The sequence below is a fragment of the Ischnura elegans genome, chromosome 5 (genome assembly GCF_921293095.1).
Source record: "Ischnura elegans chromosome 5, ioIscEleg1.1, whole genome shotgun sequence".
Lineage (NCBI taxonomy): Eukaryota > Metazoa > Arthropoda > Insecta > Odonata > Coenagrionidae > Ischnura > Ischnura elegans.
The window spans coordinates 109742840-109766843 of NC_060250.1; the positions used below are offsets into that span (position 1 = coordinate 109742840).

General features: G+C 39.4%; 1 protein-coding gene across 1 annotated transcript in view; it reads left to right on the forward strand.

Annotated features, from left to right (window-relative positions):
* Nucleotides 1-24004, forward strand: part of LOC124159763 (protein bric-a-brac 2-like) — a 779585-nt gene that overhangs the window by 142922 nt on the left and 612659 nt on the right. Inside the window, exon 5 of the mRNA XM_046535677.1 lies at nt 17749-17836. The gene's annotated coding sequence lies outside the window, so the exon portion shown is untranslated. The remainder of the gene's footprint in view (nt 1-17748; nt 17837-24004) is intronic.

The following is a 24004-nucleotide window of genomic DNA, read 5'->3' on the forward strand; positions in this document are numbered from 1 at the left end:
TTTCTCTTGTAAAAAAATTTAACGAAAGTACGTTCCGGCACTGCTAATATTGCCATGACACCACTGCTTATACCGATCCAGGTTTCAGTTATCACATTCTTATTCTTAGAGCATAGCTATTGGCTCTCTGATGTGTTGGGAACGACCTCGGGTATATTTCTTGAAATAGTACTTAATGTCTGAATTCCTATATCCCCCCACTCCACCAACTTTCCACCTTCCTCATCACTTCCTTCCTATTGATACCTTCTTATTCTCCCTTCAGTCCTCTCACGCAGCGGACATCTCATCTTTCCATTCCTCATTATTAAATGTAAAAAAAAAGGAAACAAATGCATCCCTCGTGCACCAGCCTGATTTCTCGGAACATCATGACTTTGCAGTATCCTCTCTCTATTTCCATCCCCATTGGCTTTATGTGCTGCCAGGGATTGTTGGACACTCACTCGAGGGTTGAGGAGGAATGGGGGAGTGAGGGTGGGTGTGCAACGTTGTTGTTGTGTGCTGGAGAATTTCTTTCGCACTCCATCCCATCCTCCCTCTCCCACAATGTGCCTCTACCCCTTTGCAGACCTCCTCCCACATCGCCCTCCGATGATGAATAGTTGATATGTTGGATTTATTCATACTCTCTCCTTTCCCTCTCCTCACCCCCCCTCCCGTCTCTCCCAGAAGACTTCTCGCTTGTAAAGTCATCGACGGACAGTCTCCGGCACTTAACGTGAGTAATGGGATTTTTACTGCAGTGTAGCAGTCGGCGCTTTAAAACTAATGTGGGACTGGGTTCGCGCGGTTACCTACTCTCTCGAACCGGTTTTTCGAGCGAGATGCGTTCGGATCGTGCGAGTGCGGGGGAGAATGTGCATTGCTGGATGTGTTGGTGAGTGTATAGACGGCTGCGCGCGGGAAAAAGAAAAGGGAAAAAACTAAGCGTGCACTTCCTTCCTTAGCTTTTTCTTATCCCTCGTCTTCTTTATGGCTCATTTAGCGCGAGTTGCAAATGCCGGAGACGTCGTGTGATTGAAATGATGTTTTCGGCTTGGGCGAAATTGGTTCGCGGGGTGAGTTTTAGTCACTCTAATTTCAGGAATGTTTTATGGGTTGTTTTTGCGGTTGCCAGTATTATCTAACTTTTGTCTCGGTGGAGCTAAGTTCTTCTTAATTCATTGATGAATGTCCCCGAGACATACTCGGGAATATTTTATTTCAATACATTAAGTGAACATGACACATGAGCTAGGGATAATACGTGGAATCACTGCAGTTGGCAACATTTAATTCAATGCATAGCGCAAAGTCGGTGTTCATATGAAGAATGAGATGCAGTGTTTTCAGCTTTTAATTTTCTTGTTGGAGTAGCCATTATCCATCGGAAGTATATATTTTTGCAATGGTCAATGTTGCCATTATCTTCTTTCATTTGTGCCTGGCTATCGCCAGGAAAATATGCAGCCTTAGTTGTTCGAAAAAACCGGGTGATTGATTGATGATCATGTATTAAACTGTAGGTCAAAGAGATTGGCAAAATATCGAATTTCTGACGGAGACTTCTGAAGCTCTCTCACCTTTCTTAATTTGATGAAGAGGATTTAACTCTGTGCGGTATTTTCTGCAGCATGATTAGTAATAGATCGTAATTTTGAAGTTGGAAAGAAGGCTTCCACGGAGTGGTGTCGATGATTGGCTGCTTTCAGGTTGTCTCCCGCGTCTGTTCATCTCAGACGACGACACGTTGCAGTTTGCTTATTATTTATTATCATCGTAATTTCGAAGGTTTGGAAGTTAGCATTAAACAAGCAATTTTTCGACGAGAAAATTGTGTCTCATTCCTTTGCTATTTAGTTTCATGGAATTGAAAGGGAGAAATTGGAATTTTAAGGGCATATGCTTAGGCTACAATAGGCAATGCAGTTTATGGTGATAAGTCAAAGATTACCAATACTTATAATTTCAAATCCTCGAAAGAACATCGTCCGCTAAAAAGTGTAATCGTGCGTCTGTATGAAAATACGTACCTACGTATGCAATTTTGCTGGTACCTAGATTACTTTCATGAAGTTGGCTGTGTCAAGGATCTTTTTCGATTAAAAGTTTATGTATCAACCTTGCTATTACTTCTGCCTTCAATCATTTCTGTATTTTTTTTTAAATTTCCAATCGATGTCGTTAACGCAGCCGAAATGGTATCGTTAACAATTATATAAGCTTCTATACCTGAACCGTCCGAAGCACTTCAGTGATGTCGAGTGGAGTTGTCGTGTTGGGGATAATTTTTTGTATGAGACCAAGTAGCCTATGTGGGCCGATGAAATTTTTTACTTGATGTTATTTTTCTATGCTGCCCATGTCGAATAATTTTGCACTCTTTCTTCACCCGCAGGCAATTCGCAATCGATGTCTTTGATATGGTCAAAATATTGTGACCATTTTGTAGATCTCTCGACTGGAAATTCCATTTTGTACTTCATTGGTTATTGATCAGATGGTTGTCATATTAAGAAGAATTTTCGTATTAATGTTCACTAGGCCACCCAGCTTATGCGGGACGATGGATTTTTTAGACTCAATATTTTATTTTCTGTTTCCCCGATACCATTTCGAATAATTTTGCATTTCTTTTTTTAATTTTCAGGCTATTCGCAATCGATGTCTTTGAAATAGTCTTAATTGGTTACCATTATGTAGACCTCTCGTCTGGAAAATTGCAGTTTGCAATATTTGCCTTTGATATTGTCAAAAATTGCTATAATTATGTAGGCCTCTGGACTGGAAATTCCCTTTGGTACTTCAGTGGTGCCGAATAGAGTGTTACCGTGTTAAGGATCTTTCTCGCATAAATGTTTACGAGCCCACCCAGTCCGTGCGCAGGGCGGTTCGTCGCGTCGCGCCGGGCTTTGCGGATGAATTTTCCGAGAGGAGCGGGTTTTGGATGTGTATGCCTGGGCACATCTCGGTCGCGGACAGAAAAAAAGGAAATATGCAAGAGAACGCACACCCTGAACGGCGGAATGAATGAGCGGGGCTTCAGGTCCGAGCAGGCCGCGGGATCTGCCGTGCCGTGGCCGCACCTCCGACCGGCCGTCGCACGGACTTTGATTTTGAACAATATCGCCCCCCTTACTCGGTGCTCGACGGAACGGTTTTTGGGAGGACATCGAAATGGCCGACATAAGCCTCCATGATGGAATTCAAACCTTCTCCTCTTTCCCAGAGCCGGAGAGAGAATCCCCCCCTCATACCCCCGTCAGCACAATTCCCCGCGCAACCCTTAGGTTTCTCGTAATCACCGGGTCGCAACGCGAACATCGTCCCCGACTGCGCCTATCCCTTTACGCGATGCACAGACATCGGCATGTGATTATTCCGTCACAGCCTTCTCGCATTCACGTCCCTCAATGTGATTGTCCCCGCTGAAAGTGGTCTCTGGTGCGCTCAGGTGCACACACAGCGCTCCTATCGGTGCACAATCCGGCAACGCAGCATTCCCTTTTCCCATCACTCACCGCGGCCACCACCTACTGCAGCGAATGCCATCTCTCTTCGCATCCCTATCTCCCTATCGTCCTTTGCCTTCTCTCCTTGTCCTTCTCCACTCTCATAGAGTTAGGGCCGCATTCATGGCCATTGCCTTAGGGCTGTTTAGACCTTACGTGGTCCCTTTCGTCCGAAATTAATGTTGTAGTCGAATCTCATCCTCCAGTGGACCATGAAAAGTATCCTAAACCGGCAATTGATGATATCTCCGAAGTATTTTATTTGAATCATGTATTAACTGAAAATGGATTGCTTTGTAGTGAAACAATGGCGAAAAAACTCATAACAGTCGGATTAATCCGTTCAAATCAAGTTAAGAAAATTACAAAAGACTTGCGTCATTTTAATTGAACATTGCGGTGTATGCATCTCCACCTTGGTCTTGTGAAATCAAGGGATTCAATGACGACTGAAATGCGAAAATGCCATTTATTTACGCAAGGGGCTTTATATGAATCTCGGAATTGATCATAAATGTGGACCTTCGTATGTGTAGAGGGTACTGGCTGCTCAGTAGTGTAAAATTATCCCACTTAGGTGTATTATATAGTGGGGATTATTTACCTTGGGGGTGGTTCACGTGACTTAGTTGGTTCCTGAGAAATATCAGCGAAAAAAATGTTCGTGACGGGAAAAACCAAGAAAATCTTTTGCGAAATCAGATTTTCGTAAAAACTGAGTAGAGTAATAAATAATTATGCTTGCTTAACGGGACGATGTTTAATATTACCCAATAAATCATCGGCTCAAAACTGTGTTCTTCATGCAGTTGACACTGCATTTTGCCGGTACCCTTGTATGCCTATAATAATTAAACATGCGTAGAGTCTGAGTATATATGTGACGATATTTTGTGTTACCTAAGAAATCATTGACTCGAACTGTGTTCTACGTGCAGTTGACTCTGCGTTTTTCTGTTATCCGTGTTTTCTTGCAAAGGCCGTTTTACACGGGGCACGTACTTGCACAATCTGACGTGTGTACGAAGGCGCAGTCAAAATTGCGTCGTGTAAAGCGGTGAATTTCCAGAACACATGCGAAAATGCGTGGACGTGAGATGGCAAAATAGCCCCTGTTCTAATTTCGTTCATGAATTCGCGCAATTCCACGCCATTTTAGATATTAATGCAGTTCTAATCTGCGAAATTCCGTGTAAAACGGCCTTAATAATTAAGCTTGCGTGAAGCCCGAGTATCATTCTATCCGTTTTAAACCGTGATTTCTCTCTTCCTCTGTTCTCTACTAACTCCACCTCGTTCTTTCACGTGTCCGTCCCTTTCATTTCCCTTCGCGAGCGATCCTTCCCACAACCCCCCGCGCGCCTCCACCCCATCCTCCTCCTCCGCTTTTGCGACCAATCCTGGGAAACCAATCCATGATCTCTGAAATTCAAGTCTGCCACGTCTTGCGGAGGCGTTTGTCATCCCGATTACGGTGCGGATGGTTCAAAAAGGGCTAGCCGTGTTTGAAATGTTGCTTCGCGACCCAACTCAAGTCTCCCCTAAGGATTTTAATCTTTTTGCCGAGATCGTTAGGTCATCGTGCGTCTCGCTCGTCTTTTTTTTGTTTTCCTTTTCGTCTTTCGCGATAATTAAATCACGCATGCGCCCGTGAGTGCTGGATTCCTTTTTTCGTCCTGCTTTGTCCTTTTGTGCATCGTGTTCAAAGGAAGCCGCCGGGTCTGGTTGCATTTGCGTTCCCCCGCAGACGAATAAGCTTCACGTGCGTTTTGTTCTCCGGCATGACCTGCGGCAATGTCTTCGCGTGGAGACTCCGTGACGGAAATAATTATTCTTCTCTTGCTTCTCCATCTTAACTGATGCATGCGTCGATTCATTACAAAACGACGGCAGGGTCCAAGCAACTTTTAAATTCCATTTTAAGAAAACTGAACTTTTTATTTGGTAGTATATTTGTGAGAAAAAGCACATCGGTTACTCTAATTTTGTTTTGTTAAGCCCTAATTTGCAAGTTAGTTAGTTAGAATTTGGATAATAATTATTCTCCATCTTAACTGATGCATGTGTTGATTCGTTATAAAACGACGGAAGGGTCCAAGCAACTCTTAAATTCCCTTTTGAGAAAACTGAACTTTTTATTTGGAAATATATTTATGAGAAAAAGCACATCGGTTACTCCAATTTTGTTTTGTTAACCTTAATTTGCAAGTTAGAACCAACCAATTTGGATAATAATTATTCTTCTCTACTTATCCATCTTGACTGATGCATGCGTTGATTCATTACATACAACAACGAAAGGGTTCAAACAATTTTTAAATCCATTTTGAGAAAATTGAACTTTTAATTTGGAAATAAATTGTTGAGAAAAAGCAGATCATTTTGTCTAATTTTGTCTTGCTATGTCCTAATTTTCAATTGAAAACCAAACAATTTGGTCAAGTGTGTGAATGGTAGGAATTCATGCAGTATCGTTCAGGAATGATACCCACAGTGTAGGCAAGAAGAAAATTTTAGATGGTATTTTTATGGCGATAATCGTTTGTAACAAAAGTGTTTGTAGTCGCTTTTGGATTGTATTCTTTTCGATGCTTATATAGTTTTGCCTTTCTTCCTTGTACCATTTTGCAGTAATTCTTGGTAATTCAGAAGCAAATAAAAGGACTTTCAAGAATGGAGTGTAACCAACAACCATTTTTATTTTTTTAAACATCATGGCAACACGCATAGGAACGTACATTCTCAAGATTATCTCGTGGCTAGCCTTTAACTTACTCTAAATTTGGCATTGCATCATTTTCTGAATTTCGTTCGTCATTTTCATTTTCCCATAATATTTAGGTTTACGGTTTAATTAATTTAACAAGGTGCTTCATTTATGGCAATGGTCTCCATGATTTTGAAAAGGTTAGAGTTGTTGTCCGGGCATTATTGTCCTTTGCTTTCAAATGCTTGTCTGTCCATTAGATATGGCTCTGACCAGAGGATCTTTCACTCTAGACATGACAAGGAAGTCAGTGGGTGTAACGTATGAGCTAATAACAGCTTTTAAGTTATTATCTCGGGGAAGCGTTTGTCATTCCGATTACAGTTACACGAATGTGAAAACGCCAGACTCGACTCTTATGGCCCAAATGGGTAGTAATGAATGTTACAAGTGGTGTGGGTGGGGTTTAAAAAAAAGTTTCTATCCTCAAACAATACGTGCGTGACGATGATCCATGCTTGCCTTTCGGTGTCTCCTATCTCTGCGCGCTTCTTTCTCCACCGTGCAGAGTGGTGCAAACATAATAAAACAGCGTGGAGGGCTTTTTGGCCCGCCTATACGATGTATGACTAAAAATTTAATGCATGGTTATAGAATTATTGCCATTCAAATTACTTCCAAATCGACTCGTAAGCGTAGTATTTCTGTTGGGATTTTTGATCAAATATCAATTTGCATTGCCAATAATCACTGTACCCTTGCTAGCCCACGTTACATGCAAACTGTAAAACAATCACAATATTTATACTTGTAAGAAAATTTTCCACTTTGTTTTCGTGGCCTTAATGCTATACTATTGCTGTTATATTCCCGTTTTCGTAAATAATTATAATGGACATTTTGAGGTAATGCCTGTTTCGCTAATGATAATTTTACTTCTACTTTACTTTAAATAATACTTCTTACACCTTTTTAATACTATTTGAATGGCTGAAAAAATTGTCAAATTTGACCCAATATTGTGATTACATAATAATTAAGAAATAAGTTTTCGCTTCCCATTCAACTTAAATGTCCTTTCATGCTGTTTACTGCTTGCACTCTGAAATCACTTCAGGATAAAGAAGTTTGAAAATGTGGCCTTTAATTTTCAAATCAAAAAAATATAAAAGTTGGTGGTTTTCTCCTCGGTAACCCGAATGGCCGTTTTCGGTGTTTTCTTAAATTGTTGTTTCTTAATGACAAACTAACGTAAAAAGTTAAAAGTGGCAAATTTGGCCATCAATCTTACGGGTCTACAACATACATGTTATTTTTTTTAGAATTATCGAAGGTTACCTACCCTTTTCTCCTGGATTATTTTAAAAGGAAACGGCGTTAAATTTCGACGTAAGTGAAAAGCAAACAACAGTAATTCTTCCTCCTCTGCTACCTTAATTTTTCTCTTTGTCCCCCTATTCTATCTTAATACTCGTTTGTTTTAAAATTTCGATGAGACCCCGGCAATGGGAACGGAAGCCGCTTCCTTTGCGCATACATAACCGTTAAATGTTGTGTGGAGAGGTTAATCTTTCTGTCGAAAACAAGGCGGAAATAATTATTTCTCCGCTGTTTTCCATCCTGCTTCCCTCCCTCCGCTGCTCCTTTTGCGTTTCGGCCTCGCTACTTTCCCATTCCGTTTTTTTCCCTCTCTCTTCCTCCCTCAGAACGCGTGTATGCAAAGCGCACGGACGTCGGCCCCGATCTCAATCTAGGACTGCAGATGGAGAAATGAAATGGGGAGAACGCTTCGCCGTGCGACAATTAAAATTTAAATAATTGCCGCTTTAAATTGCCTCCTTCCCATTCGTTCTCTCATCGAAGGTCTCATAATTTACCTTATACCTACTCCACGATGCGAGTTTTCAAGGAGGAAAAAAAACGAGAAGAATGAAATTGCCTTCGAAAATATGCATGTGTAGGTATATATTTTCACGATTTCCGATATATCGAGGGTGTTTGTCTCCGGAAATGGATTCACAAACGCTTAGTAGTAAAATTGTTGTATTTTTATCGCTTAAATTTTTTTGAAAATGAAAAATATTATCCTCGCGTATTAGTATTGCAGTTTGGAATGTGTAATTTGTGTTACTTGACTCTTTTTCCTGACGCTGCACAGTGGGCTAGAATCGAAAAAAGCTGGCCAAAACCTCAAAAATGATTTTTTTGAGCTAGGAAGTTCGCATACATATTCTCAAATAAATTTTGCATACATTTCCAGATTATTTCTTTCCTGTGTTTTCACGTTAACAATGTATGTGAGGTCAAAGCTAAACAAATTTAGCGAAAAACGACCACCCTCGATTTTTTTCTGAACACTGCCAACTTTGTCCTCGTGCGGTGGTTTCACGAATAGTTTTATCGACAAACCTGTTGCACCATCTTAATTGATACTTCTTTTTCTTCCATTTGAAGGGTTTTCAAAGATTTTGTTTTATCAATTATTATAGATATATAACAAAATGGCGGAGCCTATTTCAGCCCATATTTTTACATAAACGTAGAGAAAAAGTAGATATTACCACGGACTTCCGCCAAGTACTGATACCACGTCGTTCTATGAACCTTTCACATACACAAGCTTCTGCAGGGCGCTGTTTTATTTCCGCACCTATTTCTATCATTAACATACCGCTATATTTTGAGGACGTGGACGCTGGATATTAATGTGAATTTTGTTATTTTAGATATTAGTTTTTAGTGTTATTGGTTGACATTTGTTTTTTTAAACTACAAACATATAATACACGTGCCTTCTTAGATTCTTTTATGATATCTCAAATTTGTAAACAGTTTACCGCTGTCCTTAATCAACTTTTATGCGCAAAAGCCGATTTTCTGGATTAGCCGAGGTATAAATCGAGCTTTATGTCTTTGTTCCCGGATGAAAAGAGAATTTCCTTCAAACATTATTTTATTCCCGCTCGATTAATGCCAATATGTTCACATTAAATACGACTTATTACGTCACGCTTCTTGTGTGGGCAGCCTTGGGAATTCCTCGTATTTATCCTAACGTTTTAGCTATTTCCTTGTCTTCACTTCCTCCTCAACAGATCTCTAGCCATTTTCCTCTTCTCTTTCATTCTCGTGCAACACCTACCAGTACTATTCGTTAGCCATTTATTCTGCCGTTCATGTAGTAGGATCCTAATCAAATGCCAACCTCCTCTGCCTCCATCTCACCCCTCTACAGGTTCAAAAAGAGCATTACATTATTCAAATCCATTAAAAAAATAGAAAAGTTCTCCAGCTGCTTTGTGGTCAAACAGAACAGATGTTTGTGTATTGTCATTACTTACTTTGAAAATGTCTGAAATCAAGGTTTGCCTACATTCCATCTTAAGTGATTCTTGTAGTACCCTCTCGTCAGGAAATGAGATTCAACTGTTTCATATTAAGCTATTGATTCAGGGAATGAAGCCACTTCGTGAACATTTTTTTCTTGATGAATCATCAGATTAAAAGTTCAGAGTAAGCGAGATGAGCGAATTGGCCGATAACACCTCACCGTGAAAGAGGAGTGCTGGACACTGAAGACAATCTTTAGCACAACTTTATGTATCGCTTGTGAAATCGCATTTCGCGTTAAAGGGTAATCTATGAACTAAATAGCCAATTTAAAATACTAGTATATTGCTCGCCATCATTGCACCATCAATATCGCCTAATGCAACACAAGGAAGAGCTCATTGTGCACGGTCTTAACTCAAATTATTTTTCATACCATCTTGTCACTTCGATAACTGCACTCTCAGGGCTAAATAGTCACAATTTTACCGGGCATGCGTGAAAAATTCTTCACAATCCGTAGTTGCTCGATTTCATATTTACCGATCGCGGGTCAAGATGGGTCTTGGAATAGTATCAATCCATGTTTGAAAGGAAGGGTTCTCAAATTCACATGAATAATAATTATTTAATTAGTAATTGACCCGTCTGAACCATGAAATATAATCGATGCTAGTAATCACTAGTTACTTTTGATCCATATTGCCTCGAAATGACAATGAAGTCTACAGGCGGGTAGTTCTACAGCCATGCATTATAATTTCTAGCCTGATGAAGTTTTAAAAATATACCAGAAGATTGGCAAAATATGCATCTCAATTTTGTCAAAAGCTAAACTGCAAGATACTGATTTAATATTATCATTAATATTATCATCCAAGTGCTCAAGTACACTTGTACTGGTTATCTTTATCCTTATCCGTTTCCCTTCCCTCAGCCATCATGTTCTCCTGCTTCCTCCCTTCCTCGAATCTTCTTCCTCCTTCTCTCTCTCTCACTCGCAAAATCCTCTCCTTTTGAATGGCTTCGCCTCAGAATTTATGAATATCCCGCGCCGTATATTAGGAGGCGGGACTTAAGACGTGCGGCATGCTTCGAATCATTTTCGCCATCTTTCGCGAAATCATTCCGCCTCGGGTTGTGGTGCGGGATGACGGCTGTGCGGTTCCCGTCGGGATCGCTAGATAGGAGGGTTTGGGGGTTGAGAAATTGGGTGTGGATATTGAGGGATGGTAGCCACAGACCCACGCTCTTTATTTAATTTCTTTGGTGAATAAGTTGTTGGTGCATCAAGAAATTGCCAAAAATTTTCAAAACAATATATAAAATAATAAAAGTATCACTTATATTGCGATGTAAAAATTATTTTTTTTCAAATAGCAAAGTTTTTCTCGCGACAAATTTTCAGTTAACTTTGATGTAAACAAATTTGTTGTTAAGATATTCTATCATTCTCGCAGCGCCGCCATCAGTGGTGGACATTTTTGAACTTATTTCCATATTTAATTTTAAATTCTAAATAACAATCCAGATACTGTACAAATCATAAGAAAAGTGTCATAATAACACATTTTCTTCTGGGTTACGTACTTCTGAGTTATCCTAACATTTTCAGCTAGATAACTTATCAGAATTTGGGTTAAAATTGAGTTGCAATATTTGACCCGGACAAGATGACAATCAACAAAGCGAGTTTATAAAAATGTTGTAAAAAAGATATGCACTCCATCTTATTTGGGTAAAGAGGGAATGGCAAAAAAACAGGAGAGCGTTGCTTGAAATCGGGAAAAATTGGAAAATATTTGTTTCTCTCAACGAACGAAAGTTAGGAGGTTGTAAAAGAACTTGAAGTAATACTGCTTCGCAAATTACACTTTTTTCTGCCGATCATGTTTGCTCTTTTTAATCGCACATATTCATCGATAACCTTGATGTGAACGTCTGATGTTGTTATAATAATCGGTAGAAACAGAATGTGGCATGCACCTAGAGAATTTTATACCCACGATATGCGGCTTAATGCTTTTTTTTTAACTCTGCCGAAAGAAGCCATCTACCCGCGGGACTATCCACTTCATTTATCTCGAGAATTGGAGTAATTGCTTTTGATACCACCGAAAATCATTTTTTGAGGCATTGTTTTAACCATACCATACCACATAACTCCATACCACCTCGTCCGGTATAGTCCGCAAATTTCCACTGTGGGGAATGACTCTTCGTCAGCTTAACTGGCTAAAGCACTGTGCTGGAAATCGAGGGATACGGGTTCGACTCCCTGCCAAAACATATGATTTTTTCTCTGTGGATTTTTCGCACAATTTTTCCATTGCGGGTGTCTCCGAAAAGTTATCACCGTGGCTAGTTCCGGTGTGCTTAAATTATTGTTATAATGATTTCTAGACAGATTATTTTTTTAAATCTTTTAGCCTCGTTGGTCTCGGAAGAGTTATGTTAAAAGAAAGCTGTCGTAGTAAAGAAATAACCACAAAAGTCAGTAATCAGTAGAAAATTTTATTTTGGCCAAACTTCGATTGACATTTTCGAAGCTGAGATTATTCTAGTTGACGGGTACTGGCCAAAATGGTTCCGGGAAGCATTATACAGGATGGAAAAAATTATGCCTCGAAATTTTAACCGTAGATAACTGAAACGAGTGGAAACCAAACTTACTGATGAAACAAACTTTGAGACAAGCGCTCCGATTAACTGCAAGTTTGCCCTGTTGCGAGATGACCAAATTGGCCCTCAAACCTCTCCGTGAAAGTGGAATACTGGTCCACTGAAGACAATATTTCGCACAAATTTAGGTGTCGCTAGCGAAATCGCATTCTTTGCCAAGGTGTAATACGTCAACTCATGTATGAACAATCAAAATACATGGGTGCTCTGCAGTGCCGTAATTATAGGAGGGATGAGGGGATAGATCCCCCAAAGCCTCAGAGAAATAAAAAAACATTTGTCTAGTTTAAAAAAAAACTTTTGTCTAGTTTTTACATTTAATAACTGCATCTGCTTTAAGATAAATTTTTAGTGCGAAAATGATGTAAAATGTATTTCCAGGCATACTATTATTAAAAAATTTCCCGGAACCCATTGCCTGGACGGGGGCCCCCACCCCAGGCCCCTTCACCCCCCCCCCCCTTAAAGCATATTCCTAGTTACGCCACTGATGATCCGGACAACGGCGAAGACAAATGCAAGCTAAGCATGAGTTGTACGGAGAATCCGGAAGTAGGGCAAACTCGCGGCCAATCGGAGCGCTTGCCTCAGTCTCTGTAGTTTATAAATGGTGCGTTTTCGAACGAAATATCAATGTATAAAAAATGTCAAAATTAAAATAAAATATTTCAAAATTTTTTGTGTATTCTATTCTGTTCTTTTATATATATATATGTGTATACTTTAAATTATATTGCTGTATAAAAAAACGCGATCGTAACACTTTTATGTAAAAATATTGTATATCGTTGTCATCTTTGTATTTTATATTGTTCATGTGTTCTCTTTCATAGCCGTGAGGATGATTTTAAATAAATCGAAACGTTGGCTATAACTTGTTTTACATTGACCTAAACTCCAAGAAATATCATAAAATGTATTAAACAAGGTCAAGAATAGAAGAGGAAAAATAATGATAATAGTAATTTTGGTTCATATTGGCGTTAACTATTCGGGGTTAAAATGTCTTGACAAGATTTTTCTCCACCCTGCATAATGAGGGACTGTGGGGAGTTACCTATTATTATGAGTAAGTAACCCCCACCTCTTCCTCCTAGCACCTCCGCACCCCACCAGCCTTCCTCATGCCTCCCCCAATAAATGAAACCTTCCCCTTCCAGCTGCCAACTTGTCCTTGTCACAATCCCTTTCAATCCCTGCTCCCTGTCTGTAGCGGCTTGTTAACTTATTTGGACGCCATTATGTGATTTTGTAAACGGAGGGTGAGAGGTAGAAAGTTACTTTCTTGGAAGTAATTCCATAATCGTCATCCTATGGTGCGCACAAAGTTCTGAATTTCGAATTGAATCGGGTGTATCCGTAATGGGCGGCGTTCGTAATTGCTAGAGCACCATTAGTTAGGAAGCACTGAGAAAAAATATGTCGCGGGTGCTATCTAACGACGATTGGACCAAAAGCCTCAAGTAAAGGAGTCGGTGGTAATTTAATGTCCTTAATGGAGGATATACGTTTGGATACGTATTTTGTGAGCATACCACCAGTGGGTAGTAATTATTTTCGATTTTAAACTGTTGATAATGAAGCTTGAAAGTCTGATTAAGTGTATTTAACATTCAGTTTTTCTTTCTAATTTCGCTTCCATTCTGGTTTTTTTTCTATATCCTCTCCCGTTAGAATAATACTTGAAAAGATATACACGTATCTATGTAATAAAATACCTCCACTTCGTGGAAATCTCTCTTATTTATCACGTGTAACTTTGTCGCTCTCAGCTGTTCAGTTTTTCTAATTCCTCTTCCATTCTGGGCTTTTCTTTATCCTTTCCCGGTAGAGTATGACTTGAATAGTTTTACATATATGTAATATAACTGGGGCGTAGCTAGGAATTAAGGCTGGGGGAGTTTAGGTGCAACTAATACCGGGATGTGTGGGGTATGGAATACCCACCAGGATAAGCGATAGGTGCGTGATTAATAAATTGCGGAATTTTGAGATGAAAGGTTCAAAATGATGAGTTTTACAGCATTCTGAGGGATATTTTATTAATCTTTACACTATTTTATTAGTAACACCAATCCAATTAAGTAAAATGGATTAAACTTAAAAATTTCTCTGAGCTCGGGGGGAGGGGGGGGTTCCCCAAACCTCCCCCCCATCGCTGCGCCACTGTAATATAATACCTATTTTCCATGAAATTCTATCATTTTTTTATCTTCGTCACTTACCATGTGCTTAAATCTCGTGTGAGCATCCCAATTTACTGTTTCTTTTCTTTCCGTCTTTCCTCACCTTAATATAATTTCCCGCTGTCACCCTGCCATCTGTGTGACGTAATTTGAGAATAACCGGGAAAAGGGGAGTGGGAACCGTTTACTCACTCCTTTGTAACGCCCTCGCGGTCGTGTTGCGCATGCGTCGTCTAACTTTCGAGACATTTTTCCGGATCACGTAATTTCTCGCCTAATGATCCCGTCTCCGCTCCCAGACGAAAAAAAAATGTCCGTGGAAGCGGACGGAGTGCGAAGATTACTCCAGATTACGCGGAAGTTCAAAGTGACGTCCTGTTAGCAGTTCCCGCGCACGAAAATTGCAATTTCGTGGGATGTTATCAGATGCCGGGGCCTAACTCTCGCGAGAATTCGGTCCGGATCGTGCTTATAATGTTTAGAGGTGCGTCAACGGCGGAGGTCATTAATGTTGCTGCTCCTCGGGAGTTTGGGATCGGAAGGGGAGGATGAGGCTGTGGGGGGTTGCTAGCGGAATAAAAATAGGAAAAAAATCCTCCCTCAGCTCTATTCCCTTCGCCGTTGGTTTAGTCATAGAGTAATATACTTACTCTATGGTTTAGTTTAAAGGCCGGTATTCACCCCCACTTCATGAACGTGAGTCATTGATTTTCATCTACCACTGTCCCCGTGATTTAGTGATAGGTTGATGGATAATGGTCTCTTGTGTAGAATTTTAAAACTGGGGGATGAACTTTTGCATTGTATAATTTTCTGCTTCTTTGTTAAAAAGCGTTATGTTATTTAAAGTACAGGCCTATTAGTGAATTGAAGAAGGAAGTGCTTGAGTGAAGGGGATGCTCCCTGAATGATTCTTAAGTACTCCTTGGAAACTTACCCTAATCGGTAGAATACTTAAATAATAATTGCTGAAAACTTTGCTACACCCTTTGCTACACATCGAAGTAGTGCCCATGTAATTGATAAGCCGCATCTGGCCAAAGTTACTCCATGAAAACCCACATTAATCGGTAGAATACTTTAATAATAATAATAATAATGTTAAAGAGCATTAATATCTTAATCTTACCGGATAGGTGTTTTTTTTTGGAAACCCGAGAATTATGGTCTCTTATATTTCCTATGTGTGATTTGGGACTTTTTCTTTCAGTTCGTGGTACGCACTATGCTGTTGAGTATATAATATTTAATTAAGTTGTAGTTTAGAAACGGAAACTGCCCGATCTCTGCGTGAGTACTTAGTGGAGGTCACTTCAAGTACAGTATCCCGTCCGTCGGATGGGACGTTGAGCCGTGTTCCCCATTCCGACTTTCGTTAAGAGCATAGACTAATGTCGATGCCGGATTTCTCACCATCTTTCTTTACCTATCATTCCACCACGGTGAATATATGACCTTAGATGTCAGTCACCTCCTTCAAATACCATTTCAAGGTTGACAATTGACGTTTGATGAATAACGTACCGCCTAAGCTAGAGGTTTCATATTTTCACTTGTGAAAAAATAGTTATATTCCTACATGGCAGTGGCGTAACTATGAGGGGGATGAGGAGATATATCCCCCTCAACGCCTCAGAGAAATCAAAAAATAATTTAAATTTAATGCCCGGATTTTATGTATACTAACTGCGTCTTTATGTGCCAATGCCAAAATTTTTAAGTGCCAAAATGATGAAAAATGCATTTTCAGGCATTTTATTTTTCAAAATTGTTCTCTGACTCATGCCTTTCTTTTTACCGAAGAGAAGCAAGCTCCTCAATGTGATGATTGTAGGTGCCCTTCAAGTATCCGGCATATCTTGACAGAGTGCGACAAATACCGTGACGCGCGGACACGGTTCAATATAGATGGGGACCTAGAATCTATTCTAGGAGACCACCCCACCAATTTAAGTAGTACAATTTTGTTTCTCAAAGAAATAGGTTTAAAAAAAAATTAAAAGTTCCCCTCTATTTTATGTAAACAAATTGCGTAGTAAAGATCCATTTAAAATGCGTCTTGAATCAAACGATTGAGTAGTGGTGCAAAATGACCCTGCCGTCGACGCACCCTTTCGCTCAATTCTACTACTACTCAAAAATTTTCCTTAAATCCCCGTTTCCAAGGGGGTTGCCCCCACTAACCACCCTCATCCCCTCCAAAGCCCCCTCACCCTCCCCCCAAAGCATATTCCTAGTTACGCCACTGCTACATGGTATGTTCCTTAAGTTTTCGTTATTTTTTGTTTGTCCATTGTTAATTTCAGAAAAGTTCGATAATATCCCCGAAATATTAAATTTCAGCCATCCATCAATAATAAATAACAACATATAACTTTGGCTATCGTGAAATCGGCTTTATACTGCACCCTTTGAATCTGATGAGACCTACTGATCAATCCTAGCTTTGTTGATGTCTTTATCTGTTTAGCAGGAGTTCGATTGCTCTGCCATATTTCTTTTTTTTTCAAGAAATAATTTGAGCTTATCAGTTTATGTTCTATGTATTCACTACCTGAGAGGCTCTATTTATTGGGGTTGATTCCTCGATTGTTTACGGTCATACCTATCTACTTTATTTAAGCCAAAACTTACATTATAGATATCTTTTGGTTTACTTTATTCATTTTTCCTTCTGTATAAATTCTCAATAGCCTGTACTTATACATATAGCTTAAAAAGTTTCTTTGTGGGTTGATTGAGTACATTTTTTCAAATTGGGACCTATCGCTGATATCATTATATCGATTGTGCCTTTTTAATGGTTGACAAAAATGCTTAATTTTGTTTATCGTGGATTTCCTGACAGTGAATGAATTGCAATACAACTATGAAATATTTCTACATGTCTGATGAACTCTCGGAAATCATTCTGATACTTGATTTCGTATATCCGCGAGAGAAATTTACTTACCGTACCCCGAAAACATTTGTAGTAGAATTTTGCGTATGCTTCTCTTGACGTGCATATAAATGCATTACAATTTTAAATTCGAGACTCATGAAGATTTATTTTGGCGTGCTTTTGAAAGTATACGTCATTTCTCTTTTCTGGAAATTACTCTTTATGTGTTTTTTCCGTAGTGTTTTGGTTTCCCCCCCGCGTCATCATTGCTCTTTTCGTCTCCCGGCCTGCGCGACGCAAATATGCAAAACGGATAAATACATTAATGTGTGAAATGTTGGAAATTTCTACTGTTTGCGTGATACCGCAAAAAATTCCATCTGGAATCCAGCTTTGCATTGCCAAATATTTGCTTCATAATTTTAATGCATATTTTTTCTCCCGCTTTGCTTCTTCTCTTTATAGGCCATTAAACGCTCGGGACATGAGCGGAGGAGTGCCCTATCAATTCAGGTGGTGCTGTGTCGTGGAGTCGCCATAAATAAGGCACCTGGTAAGTACCTACGTATATTACTTCACCAGGGATAAAAAACACATTAAACAATGAGATTTTGCGATTGTATTTTTTGTCGTAAGTTTGTTTTTATTGCAATTTGTCATTTCAACAATTTGTTTTTATTGGTGGATTATCCTTGTTTCTATTCTTTAAATTCTATATTAAATGAACGAGATCGTCTTTCGTGGGCGAATGGTTTCCGATTACTCACGTCTATCTGTCACTTTAATGATGTTAATTCGGAGCGATGGTCATTGCTATGGAGTAACGTAATTATGCCTGTATTATTAGATTGATTAGGTTTTTATTCATTGTCATGAGTAAAATCGGTACGTGTGCGTAGATACACATGTTGAATGCAATTTCTCTGAAACGTACCATTCCGTGTTTTCTGTCATGGGTGTTAAGAATATGTTTAAATGATTTGATAATTGGTGAATAAAACTTTTTAACTTTGAAGATGCATGCGGTTTAAGTTTTCTTGTATTAATTTTTTCTATGCAGCAAATGAAAATTAACGTAGATAGGTATAGTTATAAAAATTATCAACGCCTTGATCTTTTCATTATCGAAACTGGATGTCTTTCTATATTATAATTCATTCAATTATTTGAATTATAGGTATTAATTTATCACTAGAAAGTCAGCAGGTGTATGGGGCCAAATTTTACATTGGTCGGATTTCTATTTTGTTACACTGTGACTATTTATAAGTCTAATAGGGAATATGAATTCATCCCAATTTTTATCTTCATATGAGATTTACTGATATAATAGATAATAAGTAGGTATTCTATTCCTCGATTTGGCTTAGGTTTAACGCGGCTATACACGGCAGGCACATAGTGTGAATCTTCGCCAAGAGATGGAGAACCTCAGCGCCATTCTAACCTAACTACGTCCCACATTTCCCAAAATCCACTATACCCCACCAATCAGTCCTAAGTCCACTCCTCTAACGTTTTCCTCCCATCCGTAGCCCCCCAACAAGCCAGATAATTGCTCAGGTTTCATGTTACGAAGACCATTTACCCTTCGAAATAAATACCGTGTTACACGAAAACAATAAAAACATGGTTCACCCTTTCTCGCCAACTGACACTTTTCAGCCAATCTTCTTCAAAGCTCACAGTTTCACGAGGCCAAAAAAATGAGTCGCCTATTAGGCCCAAAAGTTCTAACCATCGATTTCGTCAAATCATGAGATATCTTGATTGCATTGAAATTTTCGTATCGTGCACAAAATTCTAAAGAAAATTACACCGAACACCAATTTTTAACATTTTTTAAGCACGTTAAAATGACTTTTCTAAGCAGTGATACAAAAGGGTTTATACCACATGGAAAATGAGTTAGTTAAGATTTAGCTACCGAAAGTTTTCATTATTGCATTGTATTTTTACTACCCTTCATAAATAATGCTGTTACAATTCCGTAATAATAAAAGTTATTTAACGTGTCAGAAATTGTAGGTGTTTAATTTGTTTTATTTATAGATGCTATGTTATTCTTTATTCCGCAATGGGCAGTGCTTTTCCAATTACGTTACTTACAAGTCAACTTTTTCACGGCTAGTCGCTTGCATTCATGTGTTTGACGGAGATTTTATAAGCGTAGACAAAATGGAAGTGAAAAAAAGAAATCACATATTAACAATGATTTGCATGACAATGTGTAGTTAAATCCCAATCCCTCGTAACTAAAACGATGAAATACTATTAAATTGACTATGTATTAAAGTATTGTCTTTGATTATGTTACATACTTATAACTTCATTTGCTTCACTCTACGCAAGAACAATAATGAAGCCGTCCGGATAAAGGCACACTTATCTTTCCGTGCAGTGAATCCGCTAGTGTTGTCGGGATAAAACTCAGCCGCCCATCTTTCACTCTCCCTGGCGAAGGCGTGTGCGGAATCAAGGGAGGTGGGGTGGGATGGGAATCTTTAACAAGTGCCCTCGGATAACCACCCTTCGGCCTTCACCTTCACCCGTTTCTGAGCCTACTCACCAATTGTCCCAATAACCCAATGGCCCGATCCCTCTCCTTTTTCACCCGCCCGGATTCCTGCGGAGTAAAAAAAAAATTCAGCCGTAAAAGAGGTCGGGACCCGAGGGACGGGTGCGCGAATGGTGGGCGAGGAAAGGAAAGGCCGTGTGGGGCCATTCAATCCAGGCGTTTTGTTTCTTCTTTTTTTTATATCCCTCTCTTTATATTCCCCTCCTCGGGCGTTGAGCATCAACCAGACAGCCAAAACCCCAAACGCTAATTCGACTCCTTGTTTGCAGCACATCCCCAACAATCCCGCCCCTCTCGACCCCTGGCACGGAAATCTATTCCGGCACCCTTTTTTCTCCCTCCCCCTTCGTTTCTTTTTATTTTTTTTTCGACATCGTCTGCCTCGTCGCCTTTCCGTTCCGGGCATTCGGGAAAAGAACCCCTGACAACCCCTTTCCTCCCGCCCTATTTTTCCCCCGCCCTGTCTACACCCTTCCCACCTAATTCCCAACTCCCCCGCTCACATGTCGAAATTGCTAACACCTTGAAGGCTTGATGGCTAAATATTGCAGGTTTGGTTTCGATGTCGATCATGAGCATCGAAACATGGGGTACATAGGGTCTCTCTCTATTGATGGCTGTGGTTTGTTTCTTTTACTTTTTATGATAAAGGATGATAACAGATTATTAAACATTTTTGTTAACCTTTTATCTTTAAATTTTTAAAATATCATTTCTGTAAGATTGCTAATGGTCAAAGATAGCCGTAAAATATTGCTCCAATCAACTCTAATTTTTAAAACGATACCCGTATTCAGAATCTATCGGAAATTATCTTGGTTATTAATGTCTTCTTCAACCGAGACTCGAGTTCCACCAAGCTTCGAGGATTCTCCCGGGAAAGAAGTAAGCATCATTTTCATGAAAATGTTAGAATGCAGTGTTTAATACTAATTCATCGCTTCCATTCGTATACTATTACTACTTGAATGCCAATTCCATTTAAAGATATGATAGTTTGTGATGCTTGTTATCGGGGAAGATGCCGAGGTTCAACGGAATATAATTGTCGTTTTAGCCGAAAACTAACGCAAGAGAGGATTTATCAATGGAGTCACGATAAAAATAAAGCCCAATAACTGCAATATAATAATTTCTGAGTTTTTACTTACGTTATTCCTTTATGGAGTCACATAATGTTTGTAGTAAGTGCTAGTGAATAAATGTAACAGTAGAGTAGACTCAAAATGCTGCTTTTACGATACTATTGACTAATCTGCCTGCTCCGTTGTCATATCGAGGGATCAAAGCACCGTTAATATGCTTATCTTAAGAAAATAATTCAATTGAATATGTTTCTTTTTTATCGTATTGTCTCGGCGGAACCTCCACAGGCCATATCTGCCAAGCTATCTCATTTGGTGTACGGCGGTAGATGTTGAGACACCAGCCATTACAATAAAGAGAATTAACGTACCAAGTTCGCCTATCATTTATTTTAGCTCTTCATTGTTGGGGGTAAAAATGAATTGTTATACGTATCCGTTCGGTAAAATATCTCTATAAACTTGACGTTTCTGTACGATTCAAAAGTATGTGGAGGTTCTATTTTGATTTTATGATATGATTTGATAATAAATATATCGTAGAGAGCAATGCTGATTCAAAAGAGTGAAAAAAATTAGCAATCGATTCAGCCTGCTATCTTTCAATTTTTGTACTGGTAAAGAAGAAGTCGTGAACCAAATTTCAATTATATTTTCTCACTAACTAGAGGCGAAGAAAATATTTCTCATTCAGCACCGGTTTTTCGTTTTGTTTTCCATTTCTACTGTTACAAAAGGTACTCTCCTTAGTGTCACCACTTTTCTTTTATTGTTAATTATGATGGAAGTCGATAAAGATAGCCGTATTTTTAATCCTTCGTCTCTAATTCTCGGGCTGTTCGTGGCTAATAATTGACAGCCTTAAACCTTTCGCTGGAAAGTTGATGACGTTACGCTCTCCTACCAAACGGGTTAAAATTCATCGTGCACTCATCGGACCCATCTTCAGGTGTTTTTTAATTTTTGTTTACATTTACGTAATAATCAGCACTCTAATGAAGTCACCAACTCATGAAAAATGGGAAGAAATTTTTTTATAGACCCCTATTAGAGGATGGCTGACTACCGAACTTTTTCTTGTCGTAACTTATCTTTCCCTTGTTCTAATTTGGCCTCATTTAATATCAAAAGTAATTTTACAATGTATTCCTCTGCAAACATTAAATATATGTCGAGGAGCTGAATGGAATATTGGATTTTGTATTCCCGATCTCGCCTAATGAGGGCGAATTATTATTTGAAGTCCATCTGATAAATTCTCGAAATGAATTGCGATTTCGGGTCTCAAGTGACGAACCCCTTTGTAGCGAGATATCTTTTTTTGAGCCTCTATCATAGCATTCAGCTTCGACGCGTAAACCAGGCTTTTTGAGCGACACTCCTACTCAGCACCCAGGTGATCATTTTATTATCTCGCCAGCTTTACGCCTCCCATCCGCCATCTCGTCCTCCTCCACTTTTATTCTCGTTCTTCTTTTTTTATTTCCTAAGTCTACCGCTCCCCCTCCTATCCTCCCAACACCGCCACCGCAGAGAGCGCCCACCCCTTTTCTCTCACGACCTACCCCTCACCGCACTCTGCCAGGGCCGCTCACGCCGAAGGAATAAAAAAAAAAGAAATAAAAGAAGGGGATAAAGGAAAAGGGAGTGGGGAGAAAGCCGGGGGTGGAAAGCCGGGCCTCTCTCGCCGAAAAACCCGAAAATCGTCCCCGCCGACAGAGTGGCTGCTCTTGTGGGTTAGCTTCCCTCTGGATCAACAAGTGATTCTTCTTTCCTGGCTCTTTTTCCTCCCCTCCCCCTTTTCCCGCCTACGTCACGCCCTCTCCCTCCACCCCCTCGTGATACCCCTCCCCCACCCTTTTTCTCTCTCTCTCTCTCCTACTCTTTCCCTTATTACCCCCCTGCAGTAACCCCGTGCCCCCGGACCGCAAAACACCCGCCCTTCCGTTTATCTCAAATCTCCGGATTTTTCCCACTTCCCTCACCCCGTTTTATGTATCCCACCCTCCTCCTTTCCTCGCTCCTGTCTTCCTCAACTTTCGTTTGCTCCTCTCCGGACGAATACTAAAACGCTCCCCACTTGATCCCTATTCATTCTCTGGATATCAGCGTGCTGCTTTGATTGGGGGCATTGGATTGCCTACCCCTCCAGTGCATATCATTGAAAGCACTATTTTTAATCCTACTACTATTTGTTAAATAGTGTTACTCTTGGTAGATAAAATATATTCATGTTCCCACTTACAGAAGTTCAATCAGGCTTATAACTTAGTCATTATGTACTGTATTTACTTAATTAAGTTTATAATTTATGTATTATTGATTTCATTCCCTATATTACCGCCATGTAATTATTGTATTGTTATTTTATCATACTTATGTTGTCATTAGTACAGCTTACAATAATTTTTTGGAATTCTTTTTTTGGAAGCTCATAAAAATTATTCTATTGGAACTTTACGATGTTTTCAAGGCATGAAATTAACCTCGTTAAAAATAAATTAAATATCTATGCTGTAAATATGTCCTGGGCGTTGTTTTCACTCTATGACTGGTTACTTTTGATTGAGAACCCTTGATACTTAGGAAAATAAGTATTAATAATATGAATGGATTAATTGAGTCTACAGATTTAATATAAAGTTACAGGCAACGTATATTAATTGCCTTCTCATTTGATAATGTAACTTCCTCCGCAAATACCTTTGCCTAATCTGAATTCTATTCCATAAAATCTCTCGGTGAGAAAATGCTTGCGATAAGGGTTCGTTGTGGATATTTTACGTTTATTTATTCATCGTTGTTTTTTATTATTACTTGTTAGTTTGATTTATTTTAACTGCTTTGTCGAGATCACTCCCATTTCTCTATTTTATGGAGTCCTTTTTCCTCTCTCTTTCTGCGGATTTTTTGACCCTCGGAGTCCCTTAGATTTGTATGGAAAAATGCTTGCTAGTATGTCTCATCGCCCTTGCGGATGCCTTTCCTGGCGCTTTTTAAAGCATTTCCACATTCCTCCGGGACTCATTTCATCGTCTTCCTCCGTCTTTGTGCCCAA